Source organism: Falco peregrinus, chromosome Z (assembly GCF_023634155.1).
Source record: "Falco peregrinus isolate bFalPer1 chromosome Z, bFalPer1.pri, whole genome shotgun sequence".
NCBI classification, from domain to species: domain Eukaryota; kingdom Metazoa; phylum Chordata; class Aves; order Falconiformes; family Falconidae; genus Falco; species Falco peregrinus.
In genome coordinates, this window is record NC_073739.1 from 34,413,234 (window position 1) to 34,435,063 (window position 21,830).

Below are 21,830 nucleotides of genomic sequence, written 5' to 3' on the forward strand. Positions count from 1 at the left end.
ATTGCTCTGTCACCCGTTCGGTAGGTACCATCCTCCACCGGGCTGAACAAACGACCTCTGGGGCCCCCCATGCGGCTTTCACTTTGCGTGCGAGTGACTGGAGGGAGGGTATTTCGGGGTGGGGGCAGCGGGGGGGGGGGCAGCCTTCGCGGCGAGGAGCGCCCCACAGGCGACACCAGCCCGAGAAGCGTGTAAGTGGCTCGGCCCGGCCCGGCCCGCCCCCCCGCCCGCGGCCACCGAACGCCGCTGCAGGACGCTACCCGCCCCGGCGGCGGGGCTGGGCCGGCGGCTGGGGCCGGGGGCTGGGGCGGGGGCGGGAGCGGGGGCGGCCCGGGCGGGGGAGGGGCTGTGCCCCGCCGGCCCCGCCGCACACACCGCCCCTCGCTCGGCGCAGCGGCGGCGGCACCCGGCGGCACCCGGCGCCCAGTGGGACGGGGCGGGCGCCTACGGGACAGGTAGGCAGGGACAGGGACCGGCCCGCCCCGCAGGTGCGGCGCCGGGAAGCCGCGGTGCCGGGCGCGGGTGCGGCGGAGCAGCGCGGCGGCGCCCTTGGGCGGGGGGGCCGAGGCGGCATCGCCCCTCGGGCAGCGCTGGGGGCCGGCCCGCTCGGCGGTGCCGCCGCCGTGGCAGAGCAGCCGGGCGCCGCGCCTTGCTCCGCGCTGTCGCCGGTGGGTGGCCGTGGCGGTGGGGCGGCGTGGGGGCTGAGGGCAGGCTCCTCCCGTGCTCCGCGTCCCGCATCGCTCCGTCTCCGCGCTAGCGGTGCGGCGCCGCGACGGGTCGGTTCAGGCGCACCGCAGAGCAGAGGATTTGCGCGGGGGATCTTTTCGGGCAGGCTGCCGTGCGCTCCCGCGGACAGCTGCTGGCAGCCCTGGTCAGAGCCTGGGACGAGCGTACGCGCCGAGGTGGAGGGGTGTTTGTGGGTACGTGTAAATAAGCAATGACCTGCACGTGAAAATGCACATCTCTTTAATAACTCGACTTCGTTCCAGCGTGTGTCTTTCAGAAGAAGCTGCCTAGAGAAATTCTTAGTTGTGTGGTATCCTGCACAGATTTTTCTTTTGGCGACAGTCATAGCAGTGTAAATATTTCCTATTCTCCGTTTCAGCCAAGTAGGCTCGATCTGGAAATCCAGGCCCAATCAATTAGGAAAAAATAAGCAGCTGTTTTTCCTAGAATGAGCTGGGAATGCGGGACTTCTTGGTAATCTTACAAATTAGATGTTGCTGCCAATTATGAGTACTTAAATGTATTCAAAGCAGACATGTATTTCCCAGAATCATGCACAGCTCTGAAGTTTTTGTCAAGTACCAACTTCTAATTATCAAGTGAGTTTAAAACTTCAGTTTGAAACATGCCATCAGTACTGAAGGTGTTTTATGGCATACTTTCTCAGGTTTGTAACTAAGCTTTGGCAGCAGCAGTTTAGAAAGCAGATTAACGCAATGACACTATTTAGCAAAAAATGTTTCTATCCAGCAACTTGAAAGAACAAAGTCGAAAAACTGAAGTTTGGAGAGCAGCATTTGTTTACCAGTAGATAAGCTACAGACCTATGCTGAAAAGTCTTAGATGCTTTGACTGAGCAGCATGTCTGACGTGAGACTGAAACTGAAAGCTGGCTTCAAGCTTCAGTTCCCTTGTCAACACCCCTAAATGGCATTTGTGCCAAATAACACAATATCGGGTGGAAAGCATACGTAATTAGGTATGTGCGTTCTTTAAATGCAGGGGGGGGGCATGCAACTGTCTGGGCTGAAGATGAAATTTAGGAGAATAACAGCCTGGGCGGCCAAATTATCAGTTTCAGTTGCTACTCAATGGCCCAGCAAATGAAATGATCTTAGGAAGCCTATTTTTATTTTCCCTCTCAAGTCAGAAAGGCCAGCTGGGCAGGTGTGCTCCAGATTTTTAATAAACTGGATAAACAACATAACTTAAGCCCAAGTTTCTGCTTGTTTGCTCACATAACTCATGCACTTGCACAGCATCAAAACATGGGACTTTTATCTAGTAAAATTTATTTAACTTTTCTTAGACAGACAATTGTAATCACCATGAGACCTTGTCATATAATCAAATTTAAATGTTTATCACTCCCACAAGAGAAGGATCAGTTGCATCGTGTCAGTATTGATTGTTAATGTGCTGTGGAGATGGCATGGCTTTGCGTTTGGCTTCTAAGATGAAGCAGTTGCGAGCCTGGGATGTTACAAGTCTCTGCTGACTTTTATGATGAGCAATTCACTGGATTGGCAATGATGTTTCTGTGTCTTGCTCACTATTACAATCCACACGTTGCAAAAAAAAATCTCAGCTGCTGGCTGCTCAGGGACTTGTGTGAAGTAAGGTGGTTGTGTCTATTTAATTTCCCTGGAAATCACTTACCAGACTTGCCCAGTTTTGCGTACCAGCTGGTGAAATGGTCAAGAGCCTGCGCTGTTCTAGGGTGCCTTCTAGCCTGCACTAGGGGCAGGGCTGTCCATGCCAGTTTCAGGTCACCCCAGACAGCCCCAATAGGTGGAAACTGCAGTGCCTTTGCCTCAATAGCATGATGCTATAGCCCTTTATATACCATATATATTACCATTTAGCTGCTCTAGCTAAAATGTGCATAGCTAATTGCCAGTACTTTAAAGGCAGCTGGAGGTGTGGGCTTGCATCCTCGTAGGTTGGGCACCAGGAGGACCTATACAGTGGTTACAGTGTTAAATGAGCTGTTCCTGCCCTGCAGGCGATCAGAGGAGTTTGATGGTGTGAACAGTCCTTCAGTGACTCATAACCACGTTTTCCACAAAGGGATGTGTTCTACTGTATGGGGACATACACCTAAAGAAGCAAATGCTGTAACAAAAGCAGTTAACTCATCTATGCAAAGAACACAGGAACCGTGCATTAACATACTTAAGTGTGATTAACATCTAACAGAGTTTGGAGTGGGCTTTTGACTGCAGCTGGTAAGAATCCCTTGAATTTATATTCAGATTATTTGGCAGGAGTTTTGCACGGTGTCTCTACATAGCTTTTGCTCTGCTAGGTATTTTTACTTCTTCTCATTAGGGGAAGTAAGTGGCTTTTAGGAAGGAAAAAAATAAACAGATTCTTTGCATATGTGCTACAGTTTTAGTCAAAGCTAAGAAACATTGATTCCTTCATAAACAATACCGTAACATGGATGTGATCCAGTATATTAATTTTTTTTAATGTAACACGGTGTGGAGCAGTAAAGATCCACTATAAACCTCTTTTTAGATGTGGAGTGGAATTACAGCCAAAGTTCTTACATCCTTATTCCCACTAAGCAGTGTCTTCCTTGATGAATGATGCCAGTGGCACCAGATTTCACTGTATAGAAGTTATGCTATCAACTCTCAGTCAGCAATGGAATTTGACCCTGATTTTTAATATTAAGAGATAAGTTTACCAGTAATTGGTACTCATATACCCCTTTTAAGATTTGAAACAGAAGCTAGAATTAGCATAGCATGAACTTAGATAAAACTGCGTTATTTTTTCATCTATGAGAAGAATCTGTACCTTGATATTCCAAATGTTTTTCTTATGAAAAGAGTATGTATCATTGAAAACCGTCTCTTAGAAAAATAGGAGTAGTATTCTGTGGAGGGATGGATTTGCTTTACTAGAATAGTTTTATTGATTGTGTCAGCATTCTTGTTAATTAACCTATTCAAACTGTCTGGTCTTTAATTGATGTTTTGCTTTTGTAAGGATTTGTGGTTCATGCCTTTGGATGTGCACATTAGGTTTACATTAAAATGTAGACAGCCAGCTCTTCATGTTTTATCTGTTTTGTATCTGATTGTCAGAGAAATTAGCACATAGTGGGCAACAAGGTGCTAATTCTGAGCTCTTTGGATGTGTAAGACAACAAAAAAATACAGATTGGGAAGCAGAAAGCATAATTTTAACTTTGACATTAAGTTGCTGTGTGACCTCAGGAATGCAATTGAATCTTTTTTTTTCTGCTGCTGTAAAAGAACACTCTTCTAAGCCTAACAAATTATTTTTGTTGAGCATGCAGAGATGCAAGTTAACTCTTGCAAAGAAACTTGAATATAAAGACTGCATGTTAATGTGCCATATTTAAAATAGAAACACTAGCACTAACAGCTGTAGGTTGTATGGCTCTAGCGTCCCACCACTACCATCACAGGAGCTGTAGAACAGCACAAAACAATAGTAGAAATTATCTTGCCTTTTATAATCTAAAATTTATGACAAAAGACAACAGGAAATAAGGAAGGACAATGAACTCATGAAAACAGCTGTCAAACCACAGTCATATTATTATTCATCAAAAATCATGGAAATGAAAATGTTTATCATTAATCCCTTTAGGGTTTTTTTTAAGGTGAGTCTTCAAATAGGAGACAGTATGGAACTATTTCTCTGAAAGACCACCAATGAAGGTGGGTACCATGGCCCTGCCAAAGAAGGGATCAACATCTTGTTAAGTATGAAAAATTCTGGGTATGTGAAGAGACCATGAAAGGCAAGGAGAAGCTTGGAGAAGTTATGACCTTAAGGCAGTGCAGAAGGTGGGTTTGTCAGGCTGGGGAAGAGAAGACCAGTAGGGTTTTGTGGTTTGGATGAAGTTGTCCAGGCATGAGACTGGGGGGCCCTGACCCAGCCTGGTGGTGTTTCTCCTGTGCAGTGCTGGTCTGGGACAGTGTGCTCGAAGCAGTGGTGAAGGATGTAGAGAAGGAGGGCTGGTCAAGGCTGCCCAAGAAATTAAAATCATCAAGACAGTGATAATGTGTGTTTAGGGCAACTGACACATCTGTGAGCAGTGGCAGGGTGGAATACTAAACCAGAGTTTGGCAGAAGTTATGTTACTTTGATGGACTGCAAAGGAAAGGAAAATGAATGGGAAAGAAAACAGCAAGCTGGTAGTTTGTTTTTCCATGCACATTCCCATTTCTTTTGTAAAGAAGCCATGGCTTTGTAAAGTTTTCTGCACATTGCAAGCATTATGCTGTGAGTTCTTGCCATGTTGTGCTTACCTTCTTGAGGAGTAGATCCTTTTCTAAGTGAGTAGTGCTATATTCCATAAGTAACTCTATGAGAGATAGATGCAACACAAAATGGTTAAGAGAGACAGTAAGGGCAGGAGGATGTCATTCTTGGCATACTTTGGTCTTAACCCTGCGAGAATATTTCTATTAATAAAAAAAAAAAAAGACATCCGTTCAGGGTTTCAAGGGGTTCAGCATGTTCACAGCATCTTTTGAAGTTTCTCCTATACAGGAGTCTTGTTTATCTATTTTTCAGGATTTTTTGGGGGCACTTGGTGAACTTAAAGGATTTACACAGCAAGTAATAGCATTGTCACTTGGTAAGTTACTCATATTTGTCTTGTGGAAATGTTTTGATTTTATCTTGCAGACATTTTTCTGAAGCGCAGGATAAAAATATTCAAGGTGGAGATAACTTTGACTTGGGATTCTTCTGGTCCCCAGCTGTTAACGTGAAACATAAAAATATTCAAGGTGGAGATAACTTTGACTTGGGATTCTTCCGGTCCCCAGCTGTTAATGTGAAACAAAATACTCTCCTATCAAAGGGCTTAGGTAATGTCACGATGAGATCCTTATTCATGGTTTGCAGTGGATCTGGCAGTGCTGTGGACCATCTATACTCTGCAGTTGTGCTGCAGCTCTGCCACGGTGCCAGCCCAGGGTGCAGGAGCTGTCTGAGAGCTCCCTAGCTCTGGCTCTACCCATGCATTGGGGTTTCCCATGGTTAGCCAGCATGTGCTGGAGGGAGTTGTGTGCTGCAGTCTCATTTTGATGTGCAGTTTTGACCTTCATAATTCATATCTGAAGCTCAGAGCTACAGGGTGTGTCTGTCTTGCATTGTAGACACAGGCAGGAACTGCAAGGTCAGGTTGTTGAATAAAGGTGAGGAATTTGCAGCTGCAATGCTGTGCTTGTCTTCTCCTAAACTGGCTTTTAGGGAGATCCGGCTACCATGCTGGTGTCCCTCTGGCCTCACATACTGCAAATGTGAACTAAATCAAATTTATTTCTGTTCTAACTATTGTTGGTTTCATTCAGACCTCTTGTACTATGGCAGTCTATTTTTTATTAAACGTGTTGCTCAACACTTGATTTTGGTGTTGATTCATGCAGAGTGATTTAGATGATGGCTATTTTCTGTTACTTGCCTTGTCTTCATGTGAGCCATAAAGAAGTTTCAGAATCAGTTGATTTGGATGAGAGCTTTTGAATCCTGACTTTTGAAGTTTCGGCGTTGCTGAACTGATTAACTGAAGAGGAGCAAAAGAGTTTCGATCACAGGGCTCTGCTAAAAAGAGCCCCCAAAGTGAATGTTTTGTGTGAAAGTATGCCTTGCAGTTTAAGCCCAGGGTGACAATGATTGTAACACAACGCTGTTCATCTGACAGCCAGACAAAGAGGCCATTATGCTCGGCTGGCTGGCATCAGATTCCTCCCAAAGCCAATAGTCACACTAAGCTTGGTCACCCCGAGAATGTGAATACGCTGGAAGCACTTGCATGTTAAAGAAGAAGAAAAAGATGTGTGTGTGTGTGTGTGTGTACACACATAAGTGTGTGCGTGCCAAGGTCCAGTTAAGTTGTAAGTACAAAATGTCATAATTGTTTGGGTTTTTTAGAAGTTGCTGTCAGGAATCAGCAAAAACCATGGAACGCAGCACTGAGGACAGACATGGTGGGAAAAAGACAGAGTGTGTCAACAGACCAAGTAGATCTTTCAGTTCCTTTCCTCCGTGCTACAAGATTGCTTCCTACAGTGTGCTTTCAAGCATTTATAACTGAGTTTTAGTTTCCTCTAGAGTGTTTACAAAAGTTTGGACCGCACTGGTCTGTCAACAGACACATACTATGATCACTGGAACTTGGGCACAAGTAATGCTCATGTGTATTTGTGGGAAGCATTTGTTTGATTACTTGCAAACCCCCTTCAAAGGGTTCAAGACCACTGGCAAGAATCAGGGCACTTGATACATGAAGAAATGTCCCTGACAGCTTTTCAGCTGTGGCAGTCTTGGCCTCAAAGGCAGCATACTTTCATCAGCCATTGTAAATCTACTTAAAAAATAGGATACAGCAGCTGGAGGGGAAAGCTCTTCAATTAGAAGTGTGTTTGTTTAAAAACAACTGTTTCGCCTTTGCAGCCCTGAGGGCTGGATTGTCTTCTCCAGCACACAGGACATAGCACCCAATGATGACTGGAGTCACTGGTGATCACACCTGGCAAAGGCATTTTGGCCTCATTCCCTAGCTACTGCTGTAAGCAGCTTTTTTCCCCCATTTCTTCCATTTTTCCTTTTACATAGAGGACCATATTAAACTAGCATTTGCTTTTGAACGTATTTGCTCCTAAACTTCCTAAAAACTTAAGGGAAACATGTAATTTACAGGGCAGTCTTTGCCTGTGTTTTGGCATATTGATACTGGTATAAAAAGAAAGCACCATGAGTTCAATTTCTTTAATGTGACATAGGTGTTTTTTTTTAATTTTGCTCTCACTGTTATACTTTCTGAATACAGAAATTCAAAATAAAAATATACAAAATACACAAAATACAGAATTATTTCATAATTAATATTCATATTCAGTTGTGTTTTGTTTATACTGACACATTTTTCCTACTTTTTTTACACTTTCTGAGTGAATATTTTACTTTTGAAGTGCAAAAAGGGACAGATCATTTTTTGCAACTGGTGCCAGAGTAGTATTAAATAATTCATTTTTTTTATTTATTCAGTTCTCTGTCATTAGACTTTTCTTTGGAGGGTTTTTTGTCTATACCTTTGGGAGAGGTGATCACCAAAATTACTTATGCCTATATTAAGTGTTTTGTGTCATCAAGAATTAATCCGAAGAGGGTCAGGCTGTATTTTGTGTTTGGGGTGCAAATGATAAATGATGAAGCATGGTATATTGGTAGCTCTATTTAAACGCACAATACACGTGCCTGAAGAGCTGATGATTTCGTTACTCGTGCCTGCACCAATGAAGGGCCAAGCATCCGGCATGTGCTGAGGGCTGCCCCCAGCAGCCAGCCCTTCCTCACGCTCACCCCCCTCCTCCAAAAACATGACTCAGGAGTTGTTGCAGGTTTTCTGTGAACTTGGCACTTTGGCTGCCAAATTCTTTTTTATGCCAAGTTGCTTGTGGTTGAGGGTCAAAACTAGAGAGCTTAATGATTTTGTCTGAATTTGCCATGTCAGTAAAAATCCCAGCCAGTTTTGGCCTGACATTTGGATGGTTTTTTGGTGGTTGTTGGTTCTTTCTTTAACCTTAGCGTGCATGAAGACTCTCATTGCTCCTGGTGAAAAAACAGGAGGTGTTTGATGTGGACAGGAAGGCTGGCATAGTTAGATGCCTGACCACCTTCTATCTCCAATGCGTACCTTAGAGGTTTTAGTAAATCTTTTTGATAGAAATAAATACTGAGGATACAGCCCAGCTGGTCTCAGAGGGAGAATGAGCTGTTGGTGTAAGAAATTAGTGATCCAATTAAGTCAGGTGAATAAATGCTTGCTGAGGGTAAAGCTGGGCTAGATGGGCTGTTTTTCCCCAGTCCTCAAGAAAAGGATCGGTACTCAATTTTTAAAAATTGTGTTAGGAGGGTGCCAGACTGCACAGAAGTTAGGGTTTCCTTTTCTCTTGCAAGCTCTATAGAAATGATGCTTGTGATCTCTGTATGTGCTGCCATTAAAGGATGTTTGTAGGCCACTGCGCAGCCTTATGATAGCAGTAGATTTTAATTATCCATATAATTACTTCTTTGTGCGTAAGGATCTCTTCAATTATAATGTCACTATGAGTGTCCTGAAAGTGCATGTAATGTGAAACAGCACATTGTCCGTCTCCTAAAGACAGCAAAGCAAACAGCACCTCTGAATCTGAAATCCCATCTCTCATGTGGCCTTTTAACTCAGCAACAGGAAATTATTGCTCCATACACTAATGTTTGGATTTGTGTGAATGAGCTCATGTCCCAGGAGTGCTTTACTATTCAAATCGCATCCACCTGTACTACGTTTGGTTATGAGACCACAAAAGACAAGGACATTTGAGTATATATTTTAAAAATTATGCATGGCGCTTAATGCTGAGATGGTGCTGTATGATTCTTGCCTGCTCTATACGGTTTGGTATAGGCATTGCTCTCTGTCATGATGTAAGCTGTGGCAGTCCTGTGTGATGTTGTCAGGTCCTGCCATTGTTGTGGAATTTTCTGATGCATTAGAAGTATTCAAATTACTGTATTCAGTGACATCAAAATATGGGAACTTGGAAACTTGCAAAATTTTGGTTTTCATGATGCAACTAGGAGACTTTCAGGAATCTAAGCACCTCAACAATTTCATGGGAAGATAGGAAGGAGATTTATCAGTTGTATTCAGCAAGTCTTTATGTTGCCTCTAGAGCGGTGTTTGCTTTCATAGGAAATCTAAATAATTGTAATAGGAATAAACAGACACCTCAGTCTAAGCAGAGTGAACTACTAAATGGGAGTCCCATTTGCCCAGTTGTACCATTTTCCTGTTTGCCCCTGATTTTGTGATGCTGCATCCAGAATTGTTACTCACCTGCTTTGTGAGTTCTTGCCATGCTTTGTGAGTGAGCAGGTGAATGCCCATAAACCCTCGGTGGTTCTTTCATCAGAAACTGCATGTCCTCTGCTGCTACTTGACAGTACCTTCTACCAGACAAAGGCCATTTGCCAAAACAGCAAATTTAGGTACTTAAGAAGTAATTAATAGCTGTCCACATTAGCTGTATGTTGGTTGGAGGGTTTGGAAGAGGCAGAATACTGTTTGGTGCCAGTATTCCTGCAGGGTGGTGTTGGTTTTCCCTTTCGTGGGAGTTTGTGATACTCTTTAGGTAAGGAGTGTTTCACTGGCTGCAGTTCACTATTACCATTATTACTGTTTTTATTTATTTATTTATTTTTGTGAATTCTGATTAACCACATGATTGCTTTTTATGCAGAGGAATGCCAGTTGATTTGAAATTGATTTTTTTTTTTTTTTTTTTTTTCCTGTCATGATGAAGGTCTGGGCACCTGTGGCTGGACAGCTGCTGCTGCTTTGCGCTGGTGTTGTCTTCCTGGCATGACCCATAGGAAAGAAAAAAACGTAACGCTTTGCAGTTTCTCCATGTCATGTTTATGAAAAGCTTGTCTGCTGAGGTGTGTGAAGGCTGGTGGTTTACCAAGTGTAACAGTCCTGGTTAAACTGTCTCCTTCCTTTACCACGCAGGGATCTGATGTCTTAAACCTCGGCCAGGGTTTACAGCCCTCTGGCTGTAGCCCTCCCAAGCACTGAGGGATGAGCTCTGCCTTTCCGGTGGGTTGAGGAGGCATGCCAGTGCTGAGAGTCTTTGTGCCACGTACTCAGGTGTTTGATCTGGGCACTGCACCTTCCTCAGGTTCTCAGTTTTGACAATGGTGTTTCTAAAGAAAAAAATCACAATTTGCACAGACTGCCTGACTCTGTTGCTCTATCACCACCGAAATCATAGGCTGCTGCTTCACTATACTCTTTTTGCTTACAAAACCTTCTCTTAACACAGTTCTCTCCTTGCCTCCGACTTCCTTCTGTTTAGACAGTGAGAACATAAAAGCAAAGAAAATCATTTGGGTCCTTTTTTCCACCCCAGCCACAGACCGTGGGAGAGCTGTGAGTGGGCTCCTTCTGGCACTGGCGGAGATACCATGGGGCAGAGCGCTGCACGGGACGTTTACCAGTGGCACTGCAGACTTGTTCGTTTAACTAACTCCTCCGCCTGCTCTGTAATGGAGCTTTAGTGCTGCTTTAATCCATGCCACATGCGGGTGACCCGAGCAAACCCTGTGGGAAGACAGAAGCCCTGTTGTGTGTTTGCAGAGCAGTTGCTCGGAAGATGATGTACAGCTGTGGCCGGGCTTGTTTGGAAGTGAAGAGTAATTTGATCTTTTAATCTTTTTTTTCTTCCCTCCCTGCCACAACTGATATTGTAAATAACAGCTGTTTCTGAAGGGTACCTGCCAGTGAGGTTGAAATGCATATTTTAATTTGAGGAGTAGATTTCATTAAGATTTTAGCCACATACAAAGAATGTGCTGCTTTTTTTTTTTTTCCAATATTTTTATCTAGTTTCATTTATTTTAAAACACAAGACGTGAGAAGGGAGGCTGAGAGACTGATTTTCTTACTTGCATTGAGTAATCCAGGAATAACTCAAATGAGACCAGTGGACTTTCAGAGTAACTGAGGTGAGGCGCATGAACACAGATCCCTTGTGCATCACCTGGGTAATGAATTGTAGCATCTGTGAACACACGCACATCTGTGTCATCCAGATATCCCAAAGCTGCTTCCCCAAAAGCTAGAACTGGCCTCTAATAGATTATTACATTTTCTTTTAGCTGAATTTCCAGCTCTGTAATGGGCTCTGCTGAGAATGCTTAGCAATATTAGTGTTCTTTATGCTTTAACGTTGTTTTGGATCAAAGGCATTACATATTGCAAATTCTGCTATGCAGGTATCCCACAGGGTTTCATGGCTTTAAGACAGAAGATAGTACTGAACAGAAATTTCACTAGTTCTGGGGAAGTTGATTAGACTCTGAACCTACAAAAGAGTGCATTTTTAATTATTGAATGAGAAGATTGGGTGAGTAGTTGTTGAAAAATGAAACAAAAACACAGCAAGGGAGATGCTTCCTTGCTTTAAGTGTCCCCACTGCTGTCGGTAGATTTTTTCCATCTCCATAACCCATTTCAGAGAACTGGGGGACTTAATCTCATCTCTGGAACAATATTGTTCTGCTGCAACTTTAATGCACTTCTAGGATATGCTCCATTCTTTCTTGCTGAACACTAGTTCATGCCAATTTGCATTATGTATGAGTAACACCATCCAGGATATGCATTCATGGTAAGTGAACCTCAAAGGGTGCAGTGATTTGGGGTTCTGGTCTGTGCCACTAAAATACAGAAGAATTTGTGCATGTCTTTGCAGACTGTCAACCTTACTGTGTGTACCACACCCTTTTACAAGTTGATTTATATTTTGACAGCGGATCAACTTCAGACAATAGATTTTTGTTTTGCTTGGGCTGATTTGGTGAAGTAGTGCTGGGATGGAGGGAACAGATGCTCTTTCTCATCTAACAATGAGAGAAGATGTAAAAAAAGTCTGAGGTTTCTGCCTGTTGGTCTGCAGTAGGAAGTTTTTGGAATTAAGTAGAAATCAATTGCAGTCACTCAAAAAATGGCTAGTGACATTCAGAAACATCTCTGGAGACTGCATCCTAGGATTTGCTTTAAGCTTCCTCTTCTTCCCTTGTCGGAGTTTCTCACTACACTTCCAAAAGTTAGTCTGCTTTCTGTTGTATTGCCTATTTCCAGGAAAATACCAAAGTTTTAGAACACTGATGTTTTCTTTTAGGCATATGTGTGTGTTTTTCAAAATTGCAGTTTACAACAAGAATACCAATGGGGAAAAAATAAAAAAAAATAAATAAAAAGCCAGAAAGACAAGAAGTCATTGGCCTTTTCAGAGGTGACTGAAATCTGTTAAAAATTCTCTCTGTTGTATTGCCTGTGGTGATTTCTTGTAAATGTCTTAAGGCCCCAAAGTCTGTATTTCACAATTCAGACGCTGCACCTATGGTTAGTACTGTAAGCACAATGTGCAGATTATTGCCACTGTGGCAAAATATTGAACTGGCAGCATGGTTCCTAAGGGTATGATGAAAATGGAGACTAGCAGACCTAAATCCTGTTTTCAGCTCTGTTGTTGATTTGTTTTATGAAATGAGGTAAAACATTTAGATAGGAGTCTAAATATTTTCCACATACAGTGTTAAGAGTAGTCTTAAGAGTAAAAAACCTTCTCATGTTGGAAAGTGTTTTAGATCTTGTAGTGCGTTGTTGATAAAAATACTAATGTGAGATTATTACATAACATACACCTAAAAATAAGTGTGCTTAAGTAAGCAAATCTTATCTTTTGCTAAATTAAAGAGTCTGAGGGAGATGGAGCGTTCGCAAACATGACGGGAAAGAAACCACAAAAACAGAGAGCCACATGAAGGTTGCTGGAACCCCTTGCAGCATGGAGCAACCTTGGACTCCTGAGAGCACAACAAAGACCTCCAAACAGTGACAGAGAGCATCTGCCCTGGCTCATCTCACCCATCAGAGTAGACTCTTTACAAAAAGTGGTCACTTGCTTTCCTGGAGGGAGAGAATTAGAGTGTCCCAACCTGCCCTCCAGAGAGAAGAAAGATTTATTCATGGCTTAGTTCATTGGGCAGCTGATAGGTTGGGTCCGATGAAGCGCCTGTCACTTGCCCCAGCCCATGGTACACAGCTTTTTTAGCTTTCAACACAGGGGCATCCTTCTGCCTTTCAGGAGTGGATGCAATGGATATTAGTACAGTTTTTGTTGGTCTCCTACACATTCTTGCCTGTCTTTGTACTCTAGAGCAGCACAGAATATTGTTAGGGAAGGCCAAATAATCCCTTGCTCCTTACTGGATAAAATGGATGAAAAGGAGTAATTTTAAGTAATATGGCAGCTGGCCTGTCCATCTTCCCTGCTGACAATAGCAACATACATTTCTGTGCTCCTAGTAGAAAGCCTGTGTGAAATTGGAAAGAAGCAGTTAGTTGAGGGAAAAAGTGTGTGTAAGATCAGAGTTGTTTTGCTATGTCAGGACTAGTAGATACTAAAAGCTTGGTTTTTAGAGCCAAAAGAAGATCAGCTGGTAGTAAAAATGGTGTAATAGCAGTTGTTGGTCAGCCCAAACATGGAGTTTTCACCAGGTGTCTTGATTGTGAACCTGAGTCTTCAGCCTTCAGAAATCAATTGTCGGTACCACCCAGCGTGTAACCTTGGGCAGGAGGAAGGATGCGCTCCCTCCTGTCATCACTGCTCCTCTCATCTCTGCCTTTTACATGGGCTTTGCTTTCCCCTACTTCTTTGCACTGCCTGCCAGGGAGCTGCAATCAGGTTTGCTATCTGTGCACGAAGCACCCTGCTGAGCTGCTTGGAGTGTCCCCGCTGCAGCCTGTGAGGTGACCTGGCAGACACTGGCAGTGTTGGGCTCTTAGGCTGTTCGGGATTTCACAGAGAACAAGCAGTTTCATGAGTGAGTTTGCATTTCATCCCGGATTTCCATGCAGATCAGAAGAGCGTCCATTCAGTTTTTGCCCTTCCAGAAGCTCCCTCACTGTGATGGTCCAGCCTCTCTGCAAATGCTGCGCTGTTCTTCACTGCCCTCTTGGCTGGTTCGTTGTTTGCTAGCACAGGAAGGCAGCAGATGTACTGCTGAATGTGAAATTTCATCCTGAACAGTTTCCAAACTCTGGGTTGCTTATGTGGCTCATCCGTTAATGAGAGATGGCACATTTACACCTTCTGAAAATAGTGAATGCTTTTAATTTCCCTTAAAAAAACCACCCATGCACAATTTGCAATACTTTTTATTTTTAATGAACAAGTGAACCAAGGCCAACGTTCCTTAGTTTTAACTGAGTAGCAGCATAAATTGTAACAGAGATGCTGCTAATGCCAGTTGAGCTGTAAGTTGTAAGTTTGCTTATAAAGTTTGCCTGTTTTCTGGCACAGGCTCTGACACATACACTCCAGTCAATCACAGTAAAGTGCCTAATAACAGATGTGGCAATTAAACTGAAGAATTCTGTCTCTCTCTTTTAATTTTTACTAGCGAAAGTAACAAAGTACCTCATTAAACCCACCATCATAGAGATTATTATTTTTTTAATTTGGCATACAAAACTCAGGTCTCTGAATAGGGTGCCTTGTTACTAGAAGTGCTTTGTCAGGCAGTGCTATGAATAAACCATTTTTGCAATGACAGATATATGCTCCTGCTACTGTTGTCCTTTTACAACCCTTACTGCAAAGAGGTATGGGTTTAAAGAAGGCAACATGTGTCCTGAAGGATAACATTTTGAGGGATTTAGGGCCTTGTGCTCAAGTTAATAAAAACTTGGTCTTGATTCTTCTGGGTTCAAATTACACTGCCTTCAGCTGGAATTAGCCCAGACATTTAGGAAGGTTTCAGATAACCTGTAGCCAAAGTAAATTAACATATTTTAATAAGAGACATTATCTTGAAAAAATATTAATTGCAACCAGAAAAGTCTTTTGATTGTTAGGGTTTCAAAGGCATTTGCCTTCATTAGTTTGTTTTAATGATGCACCAGGCATTCTTTTTAAAGGACAGTCTGATTCATCATTAAAATAAATTAATTTAAGAATGTAATTATTTGAGATGTCTTCAAAATTATGTAAGGGAAAACTGAAACTGACATAAATCAGAACTGGAAACTTTGATATGAAATTACTGTTTTAGTATCAGAGTGTTTTTGTGCATAAAATACAGAGTTGTTTACTTTGTCATTGGTGGAAAAAACATGCTTTCTTACTGCCCATCATGAGTGTTGGTAGCAGTTGTATTTCTTTTTTTTTTTCATTTACTAAAGCACAGCTTTAGTCTTAGAGCTTCAAGCATTTATTGGGAGCATACTCACTTTCTCTGTGTCTGTGTACCTTTACCTGCATGTATATATGTGCACTAGTGTGCAGGTGTGTGCGGGCGCATGCACACACATGAAAGAGGGAAGACCTGCAGACACCATTGGCACCTGGCAAGCTGAATTTCTCCCTAGGAATATATTTTTTTTCCTCTGCTGACAGAGAGACTAGGCACTAAAACTATACAACTGCAAACATGGTTTTAAGTTTGTAATGTTTTTAAAAAAGAATGTAAGATTGAGTTTGTGTGTTGTAAATATTCAGCTGCTTCTTAACCTGTTGTTCATATTACATCTGTACATATTACAGGCCACAGATGGGATAATGAGATCAAATTGTCACCCTGTAATGCCAGGGAGCAGTGCAAATCAAACAAGCTAGTAAGTAAAGGTCAGGGAGAACACTCACAGGTGTAGGTATCGTTACTATAACTACTTATGTGTGCAAGCATTGTGAAAAGTGTACAGGTAGAATAAAACTTAAGTCTTGTCCCATTTCTGCTGGGGCAGTAGCAATGATACACAGCTGCCATTAGTATAAATGGACACACTATGATCACTTGCTGGCATCTTGTTAGGGCCTTCAGCAGCAGTAAATTAACTGTGGTAGACAGAGGCAGGGACATGGGTGAGAATTTAAGTGAGTAGGTGGGAAAATGGGTCTGGTGTTGCACATGGTTTGTAGAGCTCCTTCCATTTATTCCAGCTAGCAGCATCTTCAAAAGATGCACTGAAAGGGTCTTCCAATGTTGTTGAGTCATTTTACTGTGAAAACCAGAGTCTTTGATGTTGCTCACCCTGTAGGATGGCCTCCATCAGGTTATATTGCAGTCTCACTGCAAGCTGTTCAAGGCGGAATTCTCATTGACTTTAATGGGAATAGGATTTGTCCCTTTAATTGTTGTTTTGTTAAAAATCTGGAATTAACCAGTCTCTTTTGGTTTTGCATTGTGATCTTCCATTTTCCCCATTGAGGAAAGAATGCAGGAGTACTACATCCATTCTAACCTTTGCAAACACCAAACTAAAAGATGGAAGTAGTAAATGAATGAAATGTCAAAGGAAACACTTCTGGGTTCCCCATCCTTCTACCAGAGTGTTTTGGATTTACTTTGTGGGGATGTGGGAGGCTCGTGCAATGAATCATAGATACTTTGAACTAGATTGCTGGAGGTGGAAAAGCTGTTGAGTAATGCACTGAAATGTTCAGAAGCTTTTAAAATGAGATGGCATCAGAGTTAATTAACTTTTTTTTTTTTTTAAAAAGGAGATAATTTGAAAATTGAAATCTAACAAAGTTCTGTTATAAGGATTTACAGGAGTGAAATGCTCAGTCTAAATCATCAAAACAGGAGCTGACTGAAAGGACAACTATTTTCTCTAGAGCATTATATACAAAATGGCATTTCCTTGGATGATTTACAAAGATAAATGTACTGAAGCAGTGTTACCAACAAATTTGTGCGCAAATTATAACAGCTTGTTAGCAACTAGAAGGTATAAACAAATCTGGGTATTTGTATGTCTGATTTTTGTAGCTTAAAGGTCCAGCGAAAGGCTGTGACAAGTGTCGGGAGCTGCAGACTGAAGAATTTTGCCTGTGATAACAGAGGCTGTGTCTGGGAAAGGGAAGAATCTAACGTATGATGGAAATGTATGTGCAAAAAGAGAGTGTGTATGTAATGGGGGAAGGAAGGAAACAGAGGTTGTCTTTGAAGAGGCCTAAAGCAAGAAAGCAGAAGACTTTTAAAGAAAGGCGTGCACACTTGAAATGGATCCTAAATTGGCCAGGAAGCTAAAGGAATTGCCTGAGTCCTGTAATTGTACTTCCTTATACACTGGCAATAAACTGGAAGTGACACAGTGTCTGGAAGGCTGGTAGTTGAGATAGTAGGAGAAAAGGGGTCACAAAAACTACAGTCAAGAGGGTAAAACCATGAATGAGAATTTCCGCAGAAGTGGAACCAGGGCATTTGTGTTTAGGCAACCACAGGATTGTCCCAGGCATCTGGTCAGCAACCACAAAGTTTTCACGGTTGTATCCATGAATACAATATCCTTTCTTGAGATTCCAATTAGAAGAAAATGAAGTATCAGATGTTCAGTGATGCTGTCTGTTTAAAGGGCTGTGCTAAAAATTCGATACAGATTTATCATGTTATTCTGTATTAAACAGAGCTTTGTTACACGCCGCTAACATCTAACTTGAGGAACAACTTTCCTTAAACACATACATCCAGCCATTTTTACTTTTAGCTTTCTAGCCTTCACCTGTAGTATTAAAACAGCCCTGTGATTAATATATGGACTGATGGTCCACTAACAAGTTACATTACTTGAATAAAAATAGGGAAAGGGCAGGGAAGAAGTCTGTGTGGGTAAGATTTTTGTATCGAGCCCTGTAGCCTGTCTTAAAATATGTGTTATTTGCTTTCATTGTTAACTGTCAACAGCCACCCTGGGAAAGATGCCCAGGGCTGATAGTTACCATCTTTGTACAGACTGAAAGCTGCTGGTCTCCTTGTCAACAGCCTCATCCCAGCCAGGTGACATCACTAGGCAGCCCCTGTCTCCCACATGTCTCTGCATCCCACTACTGTTTTCTTACAAAATGTGGCCTATGGCTTCCCTGAGAGCAGCTGGCCAGCTCTGGGGCAGTCTGCAGCTGTGGAGAGGGGCTGGAAGGGGAGGAGGAAGACCTTGAAGGTCTGGCTGGAGGGTGCAGCCAACAAACAGCTGCAATAGCTCGCCTGCAAATGGGCAGTCAGCTGGGAAATGGCGACCTCCAAAGATCTACACATGCTTAACGGAAAGAGATGGTGATTGAGGGTGGCCTTTCTAAAACCAAACTCCTGGGTGCCCTTCCCTATGTGTGGACAGGGGAACTAGTCTTGATCCCAAGTCGTCCCCTGGTGACAAGCTGCACGTTGCCATTACCCAAAAATACACCTCTCAGGCAATGCTACTACCATCAACAGTACAGACACACCCTGTGAAGATTTTCAGTTGTCTGTGCCTACAAAAATCAGTTTATTATAAATTCTTTCTAGAAACAATTTCCTTTTGTTTGTCCTTCCTCATCTCAGATAGAGCTTCTCTGTCCATTGCTTTCTCTGGTTTCGTTATTTGGCTTGGGGCAAAGGAGCATTAAGCATCTTGAGGAATTTTCCCATTTTTTTTGGTATAAGAGCCTGAAGTTAAAGCAATAAATTATTGCCTACTAATACCCTGGACAGAAATATATAGCCAGTATACTTACCTGACATAGTTTTGTATGGTTCACTTAAACATCTTGTGTAAAATAAGTATATCAGTGTTTATGTTCTAGCTGCTGTTTCATGTTCTGAAAGTGTGCTTTTCAGATGCTTTGGTTTGGATTCTGGACAGCTTTGACTGTCTTTATTTGGTAACTTTTCATTTGAGTGGAAAATGACTGGACAGCACATTTAAGCAAAAGATTTTTGTTGACAGTTCATCCTGTCGACTTCCCATGTGAATAATCTTTAAATGTATAGTACCATGTGCTGTAGGTAACCTTAATGATAACAGTTTGCATGTTCAAGACCTATACTTGTTATCTGCCTGAAAAAAAAAATCTTTTAATGTGAACAGTACTCTGATTTAGTGGACAATGACATCTACAGTGAAGTGACCCCATGCCTGTGATGTTTGGCAGCCTGCCCCTGAGGAATAATAATGAGTCCATCTGCAAAGGATCTGGCATGCTGGCATTTGTCTTTACTGTGCCTCCTTGCCGTGTGCAAATTTGACTTCCACTGAACCTTCTTTCACTCTCCTTTTAATACTGATTTGAGGGAGAAGAGGACTGATAAATGGGTATGTCATCCCTGCCAACTTGCAGCTACGGAAACTCTCACTCACTATACAGCGAGAGTTTCACATGGTAGTAAGTGAAATTGGTGCACCAAGAAGAGTCTTGCTTTTCAAAAGGCCAGAAGATCCTCGGGAAACTCCCATCTGATCTTTTACAGTAAGAACAAGTCTTGTCAAAGATACTGCTGAGTCACTTGCAGGGAAATATGGAGTCCTCAAGGACCCAGTTTATGCAGGTGATGGAACAGCCCTGTGCTTTTGGGTCTGTACTGCAGCATGATGCTGTGGCATGAGTGCTATGGAGGGGCCAGCCATCTGGGTCCACTCTGTGGCACAGGGTGACATTGCTAGTGTAAACCAGATGTTCACTGAGAGTTAAAGATTTCTTTTTCCTCCAATGTTCATCATTACCTTATTTCATTCCGGAAATGGAATTGTCCTTGTAATTGCAGTCGAAGAGATTGTTTGACACTTAAAAAGCAATGTGTAGTGTGACAGCTCCCAAACTCTCCAGGCTTCCACCTGAAAGTTCTTGTATTTAATTAGGAGGTACGTACTCCAAAATCGTTCAACAGGTGCTCTCTGTAACTTAAGATCAGACCATGTGTTATTACTCTTATATTTAGAAGGAATGGTACAGATGTGCAGCCTGTGAAGTGATAATGTTACTTCAAGAATTGTGATGCTATAGCTTTCAAAACAGATATTTCCATGACTTATGGGTAAATAATGCCTGGTCTCCAGACTTGTGAGGTATCAGTGGATTTTCTGGAATTTGAAAATTCAAGACTTCTTCACTTCTGCAAACTCCAGTTTAAATGACCAATGCATTTAGAAGTTACTGAGCATGAGGCCAGAACACATACACAGACACTGTGATTACATAAACCTAATTTTCCTAGAAACCTCTGGTAATTGAAGAGAGAGAGAAAAATAAAAATAATCTATTAACTGAAGAAAAATGACAATTTGTTAGTGATTTAGTTTTCTTAATAACATGACACTTGAAAAAAGTATCAGTATATCTGTATCCATAAAGGAGACTTGTTGCAGCACAGTCAGCCTCTGACTTGGTTATTCTTCTGGTACCTGTCTAAATTAGTTGGTTTTCCATTTTGTGTGCTTAGTCCATCTTAAACACCTTTGGAGTCTTGAGATGTGTCAGTTTGTTTCACTGAATCTTAGATACCAACACAAATTTGAGTCTGTGATGTAACTAGTGTTTGAGTGACTCCGTGGGATTCTCCATCCAAGACCCGCTAGCATGTGAGAAGGGAAGCGTGGGGTGCGGCTGTGTTGGCTTGTAGGTCTGAACTTGTCTTAATGGGCATAAGGGGCTGCCACCCCCAAAGGGACTTCAGGAGTGAAAAAGGTTGCAGAAGAACAAACATGTGAAGAGGAAAACTGGAGGGGCTCTTCGTTTTATGTGCTAGGGTAATACAGGGTTTTGAGGGAGGGCTCAGTGATTGGGTTAGTAAATTTTATGTCTGGTCATATATTTAGCAAATTCATCCAGCAGGTTCACGTTGTCAATGAGTGCATGGCTAAGGCCATACCTGTTTGTTAGCACAGGTTTGGATGAGCAGTGAGGTTTAAAAGTAAAGAAGCAGAATCTAAGAGGGTCAGATTTGATTAAGCTGCATCAACAAGGGCCCTTGTAATCTCTGATCATGAGGGGTGTGAAAGGGTCGTTCAGTTTAGGTCACTATTGGGTTGTCATTTAGCAAACTGTTGTATTGGCTGTCCAGATCCCACGCATTTTCTGTCAGTCTCAGCCTTGCCAGATTGTCTGTGTGTCAGTTGTTCTGAACTCCCCTAACTGGTGATGCCTTCGGAGTGAAATATTTTAAGGATTTGAGAAAAGACCAGTTACTTTATTTACATTTGCTGTGATTATACTTCTTCAGCCAGTCTAGGGCCTGTGTGATAATGCCTCTGTTCAGATTAATTCATACTTGTTTATGAGTGAGGTTTCATGTGATGCAGCATCAAACTGATATACTGATTTCCAAAGGAAAAAAGCCTTCTGCTCTTCACCCATTAATTCTCTAATGTAATCAATAAAAGCAATCAGGTTTTTTCTCAGAGATGTTAACACAGGACTAATCATCATTGACAAGATTAGGTCAGGTTCAGATTTTGCTTTGCCTGACATTGGTAGTGCAAGAGATGATTTTATAAACAAATTATGCCCTTGATAGAGCAGCTGGAGCTGAACCTCAGGAGTGAGGAGAGTATAATGTTATGAAAAACACTGCGCAGGAAGAGAAGGGCCAAACAATTCTTCATCAGAAAATCTTTAGAAAAAGTCTTTATCTTGTCTGGAGCTGTGATTTCCAGTTGTGGGTAGCAGGGTGCTGGCTTTGTCATGCTCTGGAGAGTGTGGAGGCAGAGGCACCAGCAAGGGACCCTGCAGTAATGACTGTGT

At 42.3% G+C, this 21,830-nt stretch overlaps 1 protein-coding gene across 2 annotated transcripts in view; it reads left to right on the forward strand.

The window, feature by feature from the left end:
• Positions 1–351: 351 nt before the first annotated feature.
• Positions 352–21,830, forward strand: part of MEGF10 (multiple EGF like domains 10) — a 109,929-nt gene continuing 88,450 nt past the window's right edge. Inside the window, exon 1 of one of the 2 annotated variants that reach the window (XM_055791541.1) lies at positions 352–455. The gene's annotated coding sequence lies outside the window, so the exon portion shown is untranslated. Of the gene's footprint in view, positions 456–5,286; positions 5,354–21,830 lie in introns of those variants that run through there. The other variant, XM_005240370.3, reaches the window with a different exon arrangement.